The sequence below is a fragment of the Pygocentrus nattereri genome, chromosome 3 (genome assembly GCF_015220715.1).
Source record: "Pygocentrus nattereri isolate fPygNat1 chromosome 3, fPygNat1.pri, whole genome shotgun sequence".
Taxonomy (NCBI): domain Eukaryota; kingdom Metazoa; phylum Chordata; class Actinopteri; order Characiformes; family Serrasalmidae; genus Pygocentrus; species Pygocentrus nattereri.
The window spans coordinates 8092328-8112806 of record NC_051213.1 but is presented as its reverse complement, the minus strand read 5'-3'; the positions used below and the strand labels follow the sequence as shown (position 1 = coordinate 8112806).

The 20479-nt window shown below is 39.6% G+C and overlaps 1 protein-coding gene across 1 annotated transcript in view; it reads right to left on the bottom strand.

The window, feature by feature from the left end:
* LOC108431948 (amyloid beta (A4) precursor protein-binding, family B, member 1 interacting protein) overlaps nt 1–18999 on the bottom strand; it is a 52387-nt gene extending 33388 nt beyond the window's left edge. The window contains exon 1 of the mRNA XM_017705448.2: nt 18854–18999. The gene's annotated coding sequence lies outside the window, so the exon portion shown is untranslated. The remainder of the gene's footprint in view (nt 1–18853) is intronic.
* Nucleotides 19000–20479: the final 1480 nt, after the last annotated feature.

Genomic DNA, 20479 nt, shown 5'->3' with positions numbered 1-20479 from the left:
AAACAGAGGAAAGTCAGGAGTGCAGAATCAAATGAATGCACACTGTAAGTGTAATGACATCTAGCTACACAGTGAACTATGTGTTTATATGATCACATTCAAATAACCATGTAAGTGCAATTTGATAGATAGCATAATAACAAAGAGCCTAGACGTCTAATAGTTGGTCGTAATTGCTTCCAACTGTGGCTGAGTTATTCAAATAGTGTTTATTTGGTCTCTGACACTGTATGTTTTGTTGTCAATCAAAAAGAGAAACACATTACTTGAACCATAACATGGACATAAACATGCCATAGCAGATGTCATTTACTGTCAGAAAAGGTCTTAAAGTCAGAAGTGCAGAATCAAACCTGTTGATACAGAATGTAAATTGACTGTACGTGTAATGACAAATCTGGCTATGCAAGTCTTTATGTAGTTATGTGACTGCATTCAAACAACAATGTAAGGGTAAATGTATTATATAACATCATGATGAAGAGTCTAGTTCATTTCTAAGTGGACTTTTGAAACAGGCTCTTTTTTTCACATAGCTGCTCTACCTGTCCTTGGTTCCTCAGTCCTGGCTGATTGTTACAGATATCTGAGCTGCAAAGCTGCACAGAGTTTGTTCCTCAGCACATATGCTGTGAAATGTCTAGCCCAGAGCCAGAAAATTGCACAACACCCGACGCATAGACTGGAGATAAAAGCGTGGTTTGCATAACTCTTCCAGGCTTGCATTCTTTGTCAGGACATGCAGGGCCTTGTGAAAGGCCTCCACCAAAGCGTCGACTGAGCTCAGATATCTCTGCCTCTCAGAAAAAGGTACTAAACTGACACTGTGGTGGTACCTAGTGTTGTTGTCAGGACCACTTGATGTGAGTCCAAGTCAAGATTGAGACCTGGACACATCGAGGCCGAGTCAAGACCGAGACCAGGAATGGCTGAGACTGAGACCAGATTACATTTTCTCAATATATAAAAATTTAAAAAAGAAAGTGGAAAACATCTATTCGTTCATAATTCATTATATGTTCATTATCATTCACTATATGTGATTTACAGGGAGATTCACTTGAAAGAGGCGCTGAATGTTCTGTAATAACTCCGGACAGCCATCACGATGTTTAACCTCTGTTTGCAATTTCCCAGACCCCCGTACTCCTTCAAGTTCAAGTTTCAAGTTTATTTGTCATTTGCACAACATGTCAAGACATTTATGCTTTGAAATGCTTGTGGTGAGGCTCAGGTAATCACTCTATAGAAAATCCATCCATCCATCCATCCATCCATCCATCCATCCATTTTCTAAGCTGCTTCTCCGTCAGGGTCGCGGGGGGGTGCTGGAGCCTATCCCAGCAGTCTTCGGGCGGAAGGCAGGATACACCCTGGACAGGTCGCCAGTCCATCGCAGGGCAGACAGACAGACACAGACAGTCACTCACACACTCACACCTAGGGGCAATGTAGCATGTCCAATCGGCCTGACTGCATGTCTTTGGACTGTGGGAGGAAACCGGAGAACCCGGAGGAAACCCACGCAGACACGGGGAGAACATGCAAACTCCACACAGAGAGGACCCTGGTCGCCCGGCCGGGGAATATATATATATGTATATGTATGTATATATATATATATATATATATATATATATATATATATATAATTGAAATATATTACATATATACAAGGTCTAGAGAAAATATACGCAAAATATAGTGAAATATACAAAAGTATAGAGACAATATACACAAGACATAGAGACAGTACACATTTTAAAGTGAGTTAAGTGATTGTGTTGTTGTTCTTTAAAGTGGCTTAGTGTTAAGGTGTTATTGTCCATAGCAGATATGATATAATAATAATGCTGACAGAGTGACTGAGTGAAATGGTAGTTGGGGACGGACCCACAGCTTCACAGCTTGTTCAAAAGCCTGAAAGCCTGTGGGTAGAAACTGTTCATTAACCGGGTTGTACTAGCCTGGATGCTGCGGAATCTCCTGCCTGATGGCAGGATGGTGAACAGGCCGTGTGCTGGGTGGCTTCTGTCTGATCGGATATTTTTGATCTTCCCTAGGCAGCGGGACTGGTGTATGTCCTGTAATGCTGGTAGTTTGTTGCCTATGATGGCTTCTGCCATCCTCACTGCTCCTCTAAGGGCCTTGTGGTTGCAAGCAGTGCAGCTGCTGTACCAGACAGTGATGCAGCCCGCAAGGATTCTCTCTATGGTGCACCTGTAGAAGTTGGTGACGATCTGAGGAGGCACACCAAACCTCCTGAGCCTACACAGGAAGAAGGTCCACGTGAGGTCATCAGTGAGGTGTACGCCGAGAAACTTCACACTGCTGACTCTCTCCACTTTGGCTCCATTGATGGACAGGGGAGAGTGACCACCCATCTGCTGTTTCCTGTAGTCCACAATCATTTGTTTGGCTGATGTTGAGACAGAGATTGTTGTGATGGCACCACTCTGACAGATTGTTGTCTCTGTAGGCTGTTTCATCTCCATCAGTGATGAGGCCTAGGATGGTGGTGTCATCAGCAAACTTGAAGATGATGTTAGACGTGTGTTTGGCTAGACAGTCATGTGTATACAGGGAGTACAAGAGGGGGCTCAGCACACATCCCTGTGGAGCCCCTGTGTTCAGAGTCAGTGTAGAAGAGAAGCTGTTCCCAACTTTCACCACCTGAGGTCTGCTCATCAGAAAGTCCAGTGATCTATGTGTTCTTTCTGTCCAGGTGTGTGAGAGCAGTGTGTATCGTTCAATGGCATCGTCTGTGGATCTGTTGGAGCGGTATGAAAATTGGTGAGGTTCCATGGTGGCTGGAAGTGTTGAGCAGATGTGAGCTTTGACCAGCCGCTCGAAGCACTTCATAACTGTAGATATCAGTACAACAGGACGGTAGTCATTCAGGCAGGTGACAGATGAATTCTTGGGGACTAGAACAATTGTGGTTTGCTTAAAGCACTTGGGAATCACTGACAGTCTTAAGGAGAGGTTAAAGACATCAGTGAAAACCTCAGCCAGCTGGTTGGCACATGCTTTAAGTACATGGCTGTGGATGCCATCGAGACCAGGTACCACCTCAGACAGGGGAATGGCTAGAGTGCAGCTCCCCTCATCTACTGGGAGTTTCTCAGCAGGTGAGGTGTTAGTTGCCTCAAAACGAGCATAATGAGCATTGAGTTCATCTGCAAGCGAGGAGGAAGAGCCCCTATCAAAGATCACACCTACTTTCTAGTCAGTGATGGTGCGCAGGCCACTCCACATACGTCTGAGATCAGAACCAAGATAGTAGATTCCACTCTGTCCCTGTAGCTCCTTTTGGCCAGCTTGATGGTCCTTTGAAGGTCATATCTGGCCTTCTTGTAGCTAGCTAGGTCACCAGAGTTGTAGGCAGCAGCCCAAGCTCTTAGTTTGGCTCGAACCTCAGCATTGATCCAAGGTTTCTGGTTGGGAAATGATGTGACATTGATTTTTGGTACAATGTCTTCAGTGCATTTACTGATCTAGCTTGTGATAGAGTCAGTGTATTCATTGATGTCTGTGCCAGCCGCATCTCGGAACATCATCCAGTCTGTGGATTCAAAGCAGTCTCCTCACTCCATTGATAGACTGATCTGAGAACTGCACTTTGTTACTATTGAAATATGCGATGGACTGTGTAATGAATGAGAGAGAATTGAGACTCAAGACGAAAATGGAGCATGAATACAAAGTGAGAATGACCATTATTCTTTGGCCTTCTCCTCACTGGCATAGGTTTCGCTTGAACTTTGAGGGGATGCACTGATTATTCCATCTGTCGTATCATAGTTACTCACACACTTTGCCTTCAGTGCTGAAAAAACTGTCCTATTATCAGTTTCCTTTTCTCCAATATACATACAGAGCTGTCTAATGCAGATCAGTGTAGCCAGTGGACAGTGAGAGAAGAGAGAGAGAGGGAGAGAGAGAGCGACAGAGAGAGAGAGCGAGAGAGAGAGAGAGAGAGAGAGAGAGAGAGAGGGAGAGAGAGAGCGACAGAGAGAGAGCGAGAGAGAGAGAGAGAGAGAGAGAGAGAGAGAGAGAGAGAGAGAGATAGAGAGAGAGAGAGAGAGAGAGAGAGAGAGAGAGAGAAGCACAATGATAAAGCTAGAATGGCACTTTATCTTCACTCTTACAAAGATGGTTCTTCAGAGGTTCTTTAGTGAAGAAAATGGCTCTATATAGAATTAGGAACACTCAAAAGAACATTTTTCCATGATGAATGGGTTCTTTGCATCATGACATGGCTCTTCAGATTGATGGAGAATGTGCTGTAGATAGTTCTATATAGAACCTTTTCGAAAAGGGTTCTACAGAGCACCCAAAATTGCTACTATTGTTACAGGTCAAGCTTCAAACAATGCAAGAACTCTTTTGCGTACTGTTTAGAACCCTTTTCAAAAACATTTTGTGTAGAACCATCTGTAGCACATTTGTGCACATTTCCCATCAGTCTCAACTCTTTCATAATGCAAAGAACCCTTTATCCATACACATGGTTCTTTGACTGGTCACGGTTCTATATAGAAGCATTTTCATTGGTTTCAGTGCCTTCAGACTGAAAGTCAACTGGACATTTTAACATCCAGTCAACAATGTCCACCAGGCAGCAGACAACAAAGCTCAAAACTGGACTTTCCAGTTCAAACCTCGACACCTGGCAACCCTAGTTAGACATATGTAGATATAGTAACGCAGGCACAGGTGCACCTTTAGATTTAGGGTTTAATAAAGTAATAAAGTACATTTTAATAAAGTTTAATAAAGTACATTTGGGAGAGCACATTTTGAGTCACTATACATTCCACAAAGTGCCATCTCGTCCACTTGGTACGTCAATGTATTAAAAATTGAGAAGGTTAAGGAAAAAGTGGTTCTTCTAGTGCAGGGACAGGAAACCGAGGCCTGGAGTCCAGCATGTTGTGGTTATTTCCCCACTTTCACACACCCACTAGAGTGAGCTGAATCAGGTGAGTGAGAGCAGGCTGATGACCAAACCGTGCAGGAATCCGGACAGAGTTCCCCAGAAGAACCCTTAAGAATATACTGGCCATATGTCTGTGTAAAAAGTCTTAGAAAAGCTTTAGAACAGGCTTTGCTTTCCAGTGTAGACCGTTACTGAGCCAAGACTGTGTCTAAATAGTAACCACAGGTAGAAAATGAATGGTCAAGCTGAGACCAATTATGTGATCTCCACCTCCCTGAGTAAGGCAGGCCTTCAGTGATATCATTTCTCCTGAAGAGTGACGCCTGCAGCTAATCAGCTCCTCTCCTCTCCACTTCCAGAGGAGCTTTCCAGCTCACAGAGAGAGAATCTCTTCTTTTTGATGCAAGTCAGCTGAAGACACTTCATATTTCCCTTTACTTGACTGCTGCCAGGTTAGTGTGACCATATTTTGGTGACCAAAGGGGCAGGAGGGAGGGGCACTGTAAGGGCAGGAGGGAGGCACAGGGAAGAATTCTGGACTTCTAGGTGGTTTTAAAGGATCCAGACTCGATACATACAATCTCAACCTGAGATCCAAACGGACCTTCCTTATCTTGTTAGCTCTTCTCTCTGGTCATGTTAAGCACAATTCTTTCACGTCACAATCTAAAAGACAGAATTCTTGCTTTCCTGTAATATTCTATCTAAAATATTCCATATAAACCTTTGCTCCTCTAAAACATCCTCTGATTTTTGAATACATTTTCATACGTCAGCAGTTGGAGACAAAATCAACCAATAATATCATGCCCCCCTCCTTTACCTCCTTTAGTAAAGGCAATGGCTCTTTACACTGTGTGAATTTTTCATTTGTCATATAACCAGAGTGCTGGTGTTGAAATTAAATCAATCTACTTCTTTATTTAACTGCAGAACATATGTTTTTTGGTAGTTACAGTTATTAATGTTTCACTCTGATTTTCAGAATTTTGGGACACTTCACAACAGTGGGATCTAACTGCTGACCATGTGGCCATGAGGGCCAGGGATCCAGCCTCACTTCTTGCTCTACAATGCAGGGGTGTGACTAAAAATAAAGCCCCGCCTACAGACAGTTTTGGTAGTGACATGAAAACATGGGGCAACATTCTTTTTTTTTTCTTATAAATGAAAAACTCATGTTCAATTGTTTCAAATCTAAATCTTTCAAATTCACATTGAAAGAAACAAAAAAGTCAGTATTATTTTTACAAGTGTATATATAATATTTGGGACAGACACTTCCCATTAGAAAGCAGCCAAAAAATTATGATTTTGTATATTTAGCTTATTACTGTGTCAATTAATGCCTTAGATCAGAATATATATATATTATACATATATTAGGTACACCTGTTCAGTTGCTTGTTAACACAAATAGCTAATCAGCCACAACTCAATGCATTTAGGCATGTAGAGGTGGTCAAGACATTTTGCTGAAGTGCAGACCGAGCATCAGAACGGGGAAGAAAGGGGATTTAAGGGGCTTTGAATGTGGCGTGGTTGTTGGTGCCAGACGGGCTGGTCTGAGTATTTCAGAAACTGCTGATCTACTGGGATTTTCACACACAACCATCTCTAGGGTTTACAGAGAACAGTCCGAAAAAGAGGAAATATCCAGTGAGCGGTTAGTTGTGTGGACGAAAATGCCTAAATCAATGGAACCAGACATTTTTCCAAGTCATTTTAGGCCATTTCTTTTGGTCCCTTCATCATGAAATTTACACACAAAGTGAAGAGTAACATGCATTTTCATATTATCTCAAAAACCGAAAATGACAAAAAATTGACATATGAGGTTTTGATCCAACAGCAGTGATATATATATCCTTAGACCTCAATTTTAACTATTTGGGTGGTAGAATTCAGTCCATATACATCCTTTTTGAAAGATACATCCCCCACACATCAATAATCGAGCTGTGTTTTGCTTAAGACAAAGTGGAAAACAAAGTAAAATGTAATATGTCTCACAAAATTGCTTACAATCCATCTGAAGCAGTTGATTAGAGGAGAATCAGGTACAGCCCCTGTTTGGCCGTTAAGTGAATGTAGCTATCATTAGCCCTCCAAATTTGCATGCTAAGGTCAACTTAATATTGCAGTCTTTATATTTTGCCAGATGTCATTCTTTTTGTCATTCACTTAGAATCAGTGTCAACTCCCACATTTCTGGAATCCACCCGCCTTACAAAAACACATATTCAGTTATGTCTCCAGACTTTTGACTGCGGTGCTTTTTTCTGGCCTGTGGTGACTCACTGCGTGCCCTGAGATATTTATGGATGGATGTCAGGTTTGCTAGAAGAAAAAAACAAGGTATCTATTATAGAACAGTGTCCATCTGCACCAGCACCTGCATGTTCTTCATCGTCCTCATTATTGTCCATGGTATTGTGTTTTATGTTGTCCTTTTCATTGCTTCTAACGGCTAGATTTGCCTGAGTGGTTTGAAATGTGAAATGGTCTGTTAGAAAGTAGCTACTTCTCAAAACGAATCTCTTTCATAAGTCCATAAATCTATTCATTAGCCGATTAAAAAGACCATTGTGCTTCTACAGTGGGCTATTTTAATGTCAGTCCAGCTCTGCTGTCTCAGTGGAATTTCACATCCTATGTCCTGACTGTGCCCTAAAGACTCATTCTAAACAGTATTTTAGTGTTTAGTATGCAGGACTTTCACAAACATACTTTTAAGTTTCAGCACACTTTTTATATTTAATTAGGGCTGTCAAACTATTAAAATAGTTCATCTTGATTACTCACATTATTTTGCATAGATAATTGTGATTAAATGCATTTGTCACTCAAATTTCAAATGTAAATGTAGTTATAAATGTAACTGAATATATTTTTTATTTAAAAAGCAGTGTGTTTTGTTATGCTATTTGAGCGGACAAAACCCACAGAATGTATTTATTACCTTCAAAAATTCAGTAACATTATCTCTACAGAGTGAAATCAGTTTACAGTTTGCATCACCAATCTCCAGTGAGAGCAGCAGTGGCTGCACATTCTACCAGCATACCTTATATCACATATATTATTGCTGTCCAATGAAAACCATACTCCATTTTTAGTTTTCTACATCGTTTCGACAAACCAAAATCACTTGGAACAAAATTTCTTTACATTGACTTACACTGAAAGGCATATTTTGGAGATACTTGTTTTTCACTGGACAGCGACGATATATACAGTCAGTGGTTCAACTCCTCTGTGACAGTAGCCTCTCACTCTCATTCATACAGCCTCTGAATTCGTGCTGCAGTAGAGGGGAACTGAATCTTTCCACTTTACTGTTGCTTTTGTTAGTTTGCTGATCATTGTAGTCCATAGTAGTGCAAGCTGAAGCCCAGCTGCAGTGCACTGTATATTGCTATGATAGAATCTGTGATGCCCTCTTGCTCAATTACAGCTTTGGTTTTTAAAGTGATGCATCATCAGTGGACTACAGTGGACAGTGCTTGCAGGAGTCACTATGAATAAACATAGTAGTGTTAGTAGCAGTCCACTGTAGTCCGCTGATGATGCATCACTTTAAAAACCAAAGCTGTAATTGAGCAAGAGGGCATCACAGATTCTATCATAGCAATATACAGTGCACTGCAGCTGGGCTTCAGCTTGCACTACTACGGATGGTTCAAACTACTATGGAAGAGTCAAATGAGTACAATGCATTAATAGACCCTAACAAAGGTTGTTGTTAATAATTTATCTCATTAATCCATTATTATTTTCTTGCATAATGCATTAGGTTTTACAGCCCTAAATTTGATAAATATCCAACGTGCATAATTACAGTCAGTCGGTTTTTGAATATCTTGTTAGTGGAGCTTATTCCACCTCACTTTAGTGCAGAATGGAGAAGTAAGTTCAACATATGATTGTAACATTTTGATGAAACATTTTTTTAGAACTCAGAAATTCTTTAAATGGTGTGGTGTCTAAACTTTTAATATATGCCATATTAGATATTATAAGCAGAGGAGGAGATATTTTGTTATGATACTCATACAGTCTTGCTTTGTGGAAAGAAAAAAACAACAGATTTCACATTATTTTGGCCATATTTTGTTATTGTCATGGTTTGCTGTGATGGATACAAAACTTTGTTGTGGATGCAGTAAAAAAACAGCTTTTACTTTTTTTTTTTGCAATGTTGAGTTTTCAATGTCTGACATCAAAACAAACCTAAAATGTGCAGAATTCAACCTGTTCAAACAGAATGTAAACCAAATATAAATCTAAATGACTTGAATTACGTCATTATTTTTAAGTAGTGTAGCGCAAAAGTATGTGGCAGCATGTGTTGCCATAGCAACATCACTTCATCATCATCAGCAGAACTATGTTTTGGATACTAACCTGCCAACATTGATCACTGTTGAGATATTAAGCATTTATTATACGTTTACAACAATTTACAAAAGTCTTATTCGTATAATCTTTTGTAAAAATGTCAAAGAAGCCTCTATACTTGTTTCTCTTGTGCTGCCATACTGAAACAGATGTATCGGCAGCACCTGTGTGCTACGCAGTCAGCCTGATTTGGGTTGTACTATAACTCGGCGCTCCAGATAATCAGTAGGGCGTAGAGCTAACGTGCCTTCTCGCTTAGGGAAGTGGTTAGGGCAACTTCCCCTCGCTAGATGTTGAAAGCTTCAGTGAAGTTTCCAACAGGAAGCAGGCAGCACTTTGTAGCTCACTGCAGAAAACACTGCTGTATGCTTTTCTTTATATTCTCAAATCTAAAATCCACAACATGATGCATTGTTGTAAAGTGTAATATACATGTAGAGTGTCAGAGATAGTGGTTTATACACAATAACATCTGATCAACTGTCAAAGAACAGTATTCTGGTATTGTATTTATCGTCTAGTAGAGGGTGAAGTAGAGGGTTTGGGAAACGTCATAACACTTTTTGTGTATCCTAGAGGTTAATGAGGTGAATGAAGAACCAGTTTCCTACACACTGTTCGTAGTGAACCGTTAGGTTGCAGTCATCTCTTTCTCTCTGCTTCAGCTATTGGAGGGTTTGTTATTTCAATCAATCTACAGCCATTTGCAGAAGTTTGAGCAACCACAGACATATGACTTGGAAAAATAATGAACACATTCTCTACAGGCAGCCAACTTAAATATGACCTCTGCTTGCAAATTTTAGTGCACTAATTTTATTTAATTGCTTATTTTAATTCAATAAAAAATATATGAATTAATAAAATAAATAAGTATAGAAAACAAAATGCAAAACTTTTGCACACGGTTGCATTTCATGTTTCATTTTTTCCACTATGTTAAATTCAGCAAATGAACTGTGCATTAAAACATACACAAGTGTGTTCTCTGCAGAGAATGAGTTTTATTTAGAGTATCACTATGTAATCTGACCAGGGCACCCAAACCTTTGCACCTTTAGTATCTGTGGTTTGAGTCTGAGGCTAAGTTCACAATCAATAACCTGTTGGTCAAAGTGAAGAAATGGTGAGAGTTTCAATTTGTTTCAGAGCAGAAGTGCAGGAACGGCGCAGCTCGCTTTGCTGCATTGTGTTCAGGCCTGTGTGTTCAGACGCCTGTGGTAACCACAACCCTGTGCTTCTGCTGGTGCATCGTTCAGCAGCCTGTACCCCAAGATGGTGACTCTTTCCTCGCACCTTCATGAGAAGGTTATGTCAGAAACAACAGGACTCACACTCCGTTCCAACATCAGCTCCTTTGAACTCTCAGGAGTTTCAGTTCTCAGCAGGAACAACAACAAAAGCAGCTTGTGATTTCACGCTTTGACATGCATCTTCTTACATTTTGTTTAATGTGCTCTTCTCTGGTAATAACATGATGGCTTAGTGCTGTTGCTGCATTTATGTGATCCACAAAAATTAGGCAATTTGTAGATTTTGTACACTTTTGAACATACCAACACACGAATACGAATCTAAGACATACATCCATTGCATTTTAATGTAACTCTGATTAATCACTTCAGTAATAAGTTGCTTCTGTCAGAAGAAAACCTCTTATCTCCATGTTTTACATTTTTCAGTTTTTGACACAATTTGTAAAAACCTGCTTTCCTTTACATTGTTTGTAAATTTCATGATGAATGGACCAAAAGAAATGACCCAAAACGACTTGGAAAAACCTCTGGTTCCACTGACTTCCATTAGAAGTGAAGTAGGTTTTTCCCTTCTCTTGTCAAGTTGACATTTTGGAGATACAAGGTTTTGTTCCGATAGCAGCGAAATGCTTCCTGATCCAAATTACACTCTGAATGTGCTTGCAGAAAAAAATCACAGTGCCTCCAATAATACCGGATGCCTAGTGCATCTTTTACAGAGCAATAGGAAACATGGTAGCAGTAAGGATAGTTTCACGCTTGTCCTAAATACTTCAGTTTGCACCCATAACTGGTTCTGGGCTTGTTTGAAGGAGGGGCTCATTATCGCTGGTTTGCTTTCAAGCACGAGAATTCCATCTGAAATGTGGATCGATTTGCGCTGTTCAGCCTGCAGGTTTGCAAAATGGTAGGCACTAGCCTCACTAATTTGCTGCTGTTTATTTATTAGTTACCTTGGATAGAAACACTGAACAATGATTTTTGTCCTTTTTCCACTGTCGCTAAATTTGAAATGGGAAGTAACATGATAAATCGAAGCAGTTACATTGCAAAATGAACCGCTGATGCAACCCTACACATGGTGCCTAGAGCATGAGCTTTGACAAAGGCAGCAGACCACACCAGAATTTGCTTCAAACCCCAGACCACCGATTTCAGGAGGACTAGATATTGGTTCCCTGGACCAAATCACCAAATCTACTGAACTTGCAGAGCAAACCATCCTGGGTCCAGAACAAACATCTAGTGTGAAAATACCCTAAGAAAGCACTGATTCTACACACTGATACATTTTACTATGGCCAATGTGGACGATACACACCATAACTCTTTTGGTTCCATAGGTTTTTTAATTCTAGAAATCATGTTGAGCATCACGCATAAAAAAATGGTTCTTCAAGGGTTCTTCAGTAAAGGAAATGACAGTATGACTTGGTTTCCCTCTGAAATATTCACCCTTTTCATGTCACACATTTCTGCTCTTGTAATTAAGATCTAATCACAGCTTGAGCGTCTTAACCTGAAGAGAAAGTGGTTAAGCCAAGTCCCTGTAGTTGCTGAATAATAAGTCTTAGTATGTAGTAAGTCTGGGGTTAAGGGGTTAAACACCTTCTTAAAATGCAAAGCATTCAGCTTTGTAAAGGTGAGCGTAGGTGAGGAACCAAAGCTAGGTGCAAGACAGGCCCTAAAGCAACACTTACCTAACATTTATTCTATATTGAACCATGACCACTCAAAGAACCCTTTGCATTCTTCAGATTGATGGAGAATCTGCTGTAGATGGTTCTATATAGAACCTTTTTGAAAATGGTAGTGAAACATGAAAATGGTTCTTCCATGTAACAGTAGCAGAACCCTTTTTTGGTGCTCTATAAAACAGTAAGTTCTCCATCAGTCTGAGGAACCTTTTCACAATGCAAATAACCCTTTAATCATGCAAAGGGTTCTTTTTGTTCATGACTCTGTATAGAACCAATTTCTTTACTAAAGATCCATTGACGAACCATCTTTAATGTTAATCATATCAAAATCATGTGGCTTACTGAGGCTTACTGTGGTTTGAGTGCAGTGCCATCAGGCGCATGCAGTTAGACACCAAGCACATGGGTGGGAGCTGTGAGCTTGTTTCGAACATGCGCTTCATGAACAAACACAGCTGATTGCTCAAAAAAGCCCTCAGACCACACCCTTAAAAGGACCAGTGCGTACATATTACCACAGACACATACAGGAAGTAAACACTCTGATAAACAAACACGCCACTATAGCCAAAGCCAAGTGGTCTGGCATTATTAGCCTGGACTGACCACTTTTGCTGTGCAGCCTTCTTTTCCACTCAAAGCTGCTATTAGTTATTCATTTTTTCAGAATATATTTCAGAGAGATTAGACAAATAATAATACTGGTCTAAAGAAAGGAGAAAGTCAAAGGACAGTAAGAGGAAAACAGAGTTTCCAAAACCGGAATTATAGGTAATTGAGAAAGTGGGACTCCTAACAGCCCTTCAAGAGCTGGTAGACACCAAAACTGACCCCATCAGATAAACAGCACTGAAAGCGTTCCTCTTTGAGAGAGAGGAGGAAATCAAACTGCTTCAGATCTGAAAACATCCACAGGTGTTTCTGACCATCCTTCCACTGTGAGAAGACAATTCATTCCTATGGGTCTGACATCATTCCATGGGTTTTATGGGCACGTGCCCAGAAACCAGAGCCACTAGGAGGCCCGCACAGGCAATTATGAGAAAATCTAAACAATTTTTTTGACTCGCAGTGGAAATTGTTCAAGCAGACCAGAAAAAAAAGTAATTTCAAATTTGTTACAGTTCTCCACATCGTTCCTGAATGTCCACTTAGTTTTCTCCTTCAGTCATTGCTTAGCAACAATTCCACTATCCACCAGTACATCACAAAAGCTTTCTTTTTGCAGTTGAGTTTGCATTCCTGTGACTGTACTTTGAACATGTGCTGGAGGATCTGTAAAAGCAAGATTTTCCACTTTTGCTGCTTTCTTCTCTCCTTATTATACACATTTCAGCTGTCTGGTTTTAATGCGTCGTCTTCATTGAGCTAAATGTTTTGCTTATGCACTGGCTTTTGGGTTCATGTTGACCTGTGCTCTTGTTATTATGCACTAAATCTAGCTATGGTTTTGTCTCAATTGGAAAAAAATATGTGCTTATTGGGGCGATGTGCCCAACACTGCAGTTAGTATGCTATGTTGTGGTACTGCTCAGCCATAATGTCACATGCTAAGATATCATAAAAAATCCCTGTCCACCCCTAATGGGTAGCCATGTAGGGGCCCACCAAACATTTGTGCCCAGGGGCCAATAACTTGATAAACCTGGAAAGAATGTGTAGCTGCCAATAAACCATTACTGAGAAAAGAAAATAAACAAAACGAAACTTGCAGATCAAACCAAGGATCTGCCGGTGTTCTCAGAAGAATAGACTCCAGTCTTCAATATCATTGAAGGTGTTTGGGGTTACTTGGATCATGAATATCAGAATACGCAACCAACTTCTAAGAACTTTGGAGTTGTGGAAACATGGAAGCTATAATAAAGGTAAAGCCTGGACACAATGAATACTGAAATACTCATATTAAATTGTGGAGGCTTCTTAGAAATATATATTTTAATATGTTTGATGTTTTTCTGACATTGATTTATAACTTGCTACGCATCAAGTCGTCAGAGGTAAGATACAAATGGAAAAGAAAAACATTTTCTGCGTTTGCCGCTTTCTTCACTCATCATTATGTACATTTCAGCTTTAAATTTTTATTTGTTGTCGTCATTGAGGTAAATGTTTTGCGTTATGAAAAGTTATAAACGTAAAAAGTTTACGCACATTAGAAATCAATATCAGGAAAAATCTAGTCAAAATGGCCTTTTTTTACTACAAATAGACTACATAATTAAGAAATAAAGGGTGGTCTCGTACTTTTGAGTGCTGCATCTGTGGAGAAAATCAATGAGTCTCTGATGCATGGTATGGGGTCTATGTTCCCCAGTGTAGTTTTTGAAATAAGAGTCTTCTATCTCTAATGATTAGCTTCCTGTCTCAAAGCTGTGCTGATGTCTGGCTTTAATGTCTGGAACCAACATTACGCTACGGCATTTCCATCGCTAGACCTCAAACCGATAGAGGAGCTTCCTGGTTGTGTTTTTATGAAACGGCTGTGTTTACACAAGAGGACATCTTCAAAACTCTGAGGCTTTGGCGTCTGTGAACCAGACAGAGCTGTCAACCCAACCCCCTGGAGATGGAGCTACATCAACTACATATTACCAACACCAGGAGTACATAAACACTGTGTACAAGAAAGCACCAGTGCTTTCTTCATGTAGTCTGTTCATCTACTGCATAAAACGAGCTTGCTATGAATGTCTGTGAGATTTGCTTTGATGGTAAATGTTGCTTTAGGGCCTGTCTTGCACCTAGCTTTGGTTCCTCACCTACGCTCACCTTTACAAAGCTGAATGCTTTGCATTTTAAGAAGGTGTTTAACCCCTTAACCCCAGACTTACTACATACTAAGACTTATTATTCAGCAACTACAGGGACTTGGCTGAGTTATTCTAAAGTTATAGAAGTGCGTAATAAAAATGGCCTGCTGGGGGGCAATTTAAAGGGTTAACCACTTTCTCTTCAGGTTAAGACGCTCAAGCTGTGATTAGATCTTAAGTACAAGAGCAGAAATGTGTGACATGAAAAGGGCGAATATTTCAGAGGGAAACCAAGTCATACTGTGTAAATATGTATAGAGTAGAGACATTAATAGAGTCTCTGCTGCAACCATGTAAGTGCATATTGGGATAATGATTTATATTCTTGATACTTAGTATGATTGTTTTCCTCTGCTGAAAAGTAATATTGTTAATGTGATTGAACATCACAGAGACCCAAAAAGCAACCAGAGCAATCCATCTCTGTCAGAAGCATGTCCCTGCCTGGTGAGAAGCTCGCTCTGTGGTCCAAAAGCTGTTTATGATCAAAATCTTGAACTTTACTGGCAAAGTTTACATGTGCAGCATTGGTTGCCATGGTGATCTTGCCCAGAAAGAAGTGATCCACCATTGTGAACCAGAAAAGAGTTCAAACTAATCTTAAAGTTAAATGCATAGAATTGTGGTTTTTCTTTGCTTCGTTTTCATCAAAGAATCAATTTGACTGAAATAAACCTGGTTAAGCTGTTAGTCACCATATGAAGTACATTCTTAGGTTGAATTGATGTACTGAAGTTGCAAAGCGCTGTTGTTGGAAGAAAACCTCGTATATCCATATTTGACGTTTTTCAGTTTTTGACAAGATTTGAAAATGCCTGTTGCCCTTTACACTGTGTGTAAATTTCATGATGAATGGATTAAAAGAAAGGACACAAAATGGCTTGGAAAAATGTCTGGTTCCATTGACTTACATTAAGAGTAAAGTAGGTTTTTTCCTTCTCCTATAAAGTTACCTTAAAAGTTTTTTTTTTCCAAAAAACAGCGAAAGGTCTTTCTGGTCTGGAAGGGAAATACATTAAAAGACATTTTGTTGTTGTTGTTTTGGGCCTAGTGCTCAGGCCCACAGGATGTTTTAAAGAGCAGCTGCAAAAGTGATAGCACAGCATGTCCAGAGCTGCTTACAGTGAGAACTATGCATGAGCAGAATGCTTTTGCTTCAGGTATTAGTTCTGAGATCTGGTGGTATTTCACCGAGCAGGGTTTCTCAGTAACATGTGATAACTTGAGTGAAAAGATCTAATGGATAGAAACTTCCCTCAGTTACTCTCCAATTGAACAGCCTTGCCTCTCAGCTGCTGTTATCTGGTTAACTGTTGAAATCTTGTGACTTTTAGCATGGGATCTCTGCCTGTGTGAACCCACATGAAATGGAATCAAGTTGACTGAAGCCACAAGAACATCCCCCTTACTGCAAACATCTTCACCAGCTCAATATTTCATTCATTTCATCACCAAGTATTGGAGACATAAGTATATCGCTGCTGTCGGAACAAAACCTTGTATCTCCAAAATGGTAACTTTACAGGAGAAGGAAAACCCTAGTTTACTTTTAATGTAAGTCAATGGACCCAGACTTTTTTCCAGGTCATTTTGGGCCATTTATGTTGGGCCAATGATCATGAAATTTACATATAATGTAAAGGGCAACAGGCATTTTCAAATGATTTCAAAAACTGAAAAATGACAAAAATGGAGATGCAAGGTTTTGTTCTAACAGCAGTGATATCTAGGCTAAACTGGATTTGTTCCATTCAAAATTATTGTATCAACTCGATTTAACCACAAAACACATTTCCATTCAGTGTAATAGAGTAGAGTGCCAGAATAAAAGACTGTATGACTGTATTCCACATAATTCTGGAGCAGTTCTAAAGCTGGTATTTTATTCTGAAGCTGGAGTTTTGTTCGGACAGCAATGACGTAAAGACAACACAAAATGCAAGACTGGTACAGGTCCAGTGTTTAAAGCCCATAAGCATGTCAGTCCATGTAAGTAGACCTTACATGTTGAGTCATTTCAGATCACATGAATGTGAATGTGTCAAATATGTATCACCTGAACTCCTTCAGACATCACAACATAGACGAGTTCATGTGTTTCTTCATATCAGTGAGAAAGCTGCAGTAAGACAAGCTGGGTGTGGTGCCATTGGAGATGTTTGTAACTCATGCTTAATCATAGTGCCAGCCAGTTGTGTCCTGCTGAGCTTTAGTAAATGACTCCACGGCCCTCATTGATATGTGGTACAGGACGTTGTAATCAGATTTCCGTATTTATTTGCACTGTTGAAAATGCCACCGTAACGCAGTTTTATCACACATCCGGGCATGGCGCTGATCACTCAGGACCAATCCAGCTCATACCCGCATGGCCTGGACTCCTGACTCATGTCCTTGCCTACTCTGACACACTGACGTGTCCTTATCATGTATTTTTGTCAAGCGTCTGTCCTCAGATGACCATTTAGTGTGACTCTCAGGGCCAAACATGGGTTTATTAATATGATGTGGCACAGTTCAATTTCTACATTCTTATAACTATAGAACCTTCACATTAATTTCATAATTTTTACTGAATAATGCGTGGCAGCTACTGAATAACTCTGAATTTGTAGAGCTTAGTAGATACTGAAAAGTTCATAGTGCTTACTGAATCATTCATTGTAGCTACTGAATAATTCTTAGTAGATACTGAATAAGTCATATTAGCTACTGAATAATTCATAGTGCTTACTGAATCATTCAAAGTACCTACAGACTAATTCATAGTGCTTAATGAATAATCCGTAGTAGCTATTAAATAATTCATAGCGCTTACTGAATCATTCAAAGTAGCTACTGAATAATTCGTAGTGCTTACTGAATAATTCAAAGTAGCTACTGACTAATTCACAGTGCTTACTAAATAATTCATAGTAACTACTGACTAATTCATAGTGCTTAATGATTAATCCGTAGTAGCTACTGAATAATTCATAGTAGCTACTGAATAAGTCATATTGCTTACTAAATAATTTAGTTACTACTGAACAATTCATAGTGCTTACCGAATAACTCATAGTAGTTACTGAATAATTTATTGTGCTTACTGAATAATTTAAAATAATTAATGAATAATTCCTAGTTATTACAGGATAGTTCAAAAAAGCTTCTGAATAATTAATAGTAGCTACTGAATAATAACCAGTCATTACTGAAACACTTACTACTCAAAAATTTAAAGTTATAACTGAATTATTCATAACAATTACTGAATAATATGTGGTCATACTAAATATTTTATAGTAGTTACTGAATAATTTATAGTAGCTACTGAATAATAATATGAGTATCTCTTGAGATCAAAAACTAAATAGTAAGCCTGCAGTAAAAGGATTAATTGGCAAGTTAAGCTTCTAATCATGTAGTTCTGGACAATAACTACATCACAGCCCATGAAACATTTGAGTGCTAGATCAAAGAACAGCTATTACCTACTGAGATAACATATTTTACACCTATTGGAAGAAAATCACGGTGGGCGTTGGATTTCAGGTGAGCTGATAAGAGCACAATAACAGGTTAACTATTAACACATTGACTGTATCCTTCTTCTGGATAATTAATAACCAAACCAATCCAACTCCCAGATAGATAGATAAGCAAAAATCTCATCAAGTGGCAGTGCTTTGTATACCGTTACGCCAAGTGTGGCCACATTCATCTGTTACAGAGCAGAGAAAAAGTAAACACACAGCTTACCTTTGCTGCAATCCTCTGGACTCACTTTGTAAATGATGGGTTCATAAATGAAAAATGTCCCTAAAGAGCAGGTTTTCCGCCTCGCTTTCTGCTTGTGGCCACCACCCGACACATGTAGCTGGGCGCACTGAGCGAGAGGCACTGCATCTGACTCACTGACAGTTAGCTAACTTCCTGCTGAATGCGGAAGCTCAGGTCCAGACCTGTTCATGCATTCCACAGCAGGCAGCAGTGCAGCACCTCCGACAGCACAAACTCCATCACCATGGGCAAAACTACACAAACAGTGGAAAAAAGAGGGTTCTAGAGCAATGGCACGCTCTAAACGCTCTTTTTGAAAATGGTTCTATATGTAACACCAGAAAGGGTTCTACTATTGTTACAGTGCCAGGCTTGTACCCATAGACCCCTTGTGGTGCTATATAGAACCCTTTTCATAAAGGTTATATACAGAACCATATACAACGCATTCTCCATCTATGCGAAGAACCACTTCATCATGCAAAGGATTTTTTGAGTGTTCTTGGTTCTATATAAGAACCATCATTTAAGCTACATTTAAGTAAGAAGAAACTTTTTTTACTGGATGGTATTTTAAACAGCCGTCTTTGATGTGTGGGAGTCAAGGACATCAAAGTTTAAAGAACCTCCATATAATGTGAAGGTCAAGGGTGCAGGATATGTGGGGGGTGCAGCCCCCTCACACTGTCACCCACACTTTTTTGCACATCACTCGTGGTCTGAATGGAGCCAGTGACTGGAAACCATAAATCTCTGTGAAAAATTGTATAAAAATTAGGCATTCACTTCACTGAAATGCCAGAAAATAGTCAAAAGTGCTGCTTTTGGTTTTCAACCAAAAAACAAAAAAGGCCAAAATTTTCCCCTAAAATGTGTTTCCATGTGATTCATGTTCGTGCACTTTTGTTGAAAATATTTCAAAATCTATCTATCTATCTATCTATCTATCTATCTATCTATCTATCTATCTATCTATCTATCTATCTATCTATCTATCTATCTATCTATCTATCTATCTATCCCACACCTAAGCTGCCAAATACACTCATTCTACCCTCTAGAATTAAAGCACTGCTGGTAATTATGCTACTGCAGGTCACACAGTGGATAAAGCTGATAAAGCTGAGTGCAGCAGTGCTTGTATTAAAGGGACCGTCTGTTAAGCTTACTACGCACTAATGGCCATACATTATGCAGTAATTGCTGTAAAACAATCATATATGTTGTGTATTTATGAGAGGAAAGGATTGACGAGGAGTGGGTCACATACGCACACATTGAGGAGTTAAAGGGCCCTCAATGCCGAGAACAGAATTGGATGGATGGATGGATGGATGGATGGGAAAGAGTTTCATGTAGCATGCCAACATTGTAGGCATTCAACATTGAATGTACCATCCACTCCCCAGTCCTTACAGTCCATAGACGGATACTAAACTGCAAAATCAGCCCATTCTGAATGTTTCCATGATGTCACAAAAACCCCATTCACAAATATCTTCCTATTTAGCAGTTTAGCTCCATCCATTCATGAAAGTACAAAGCAAATTCCAGCCCAGACTGTTTTCTGAACAATGCACAATAGAGGGCAGCCAATCAGAACAG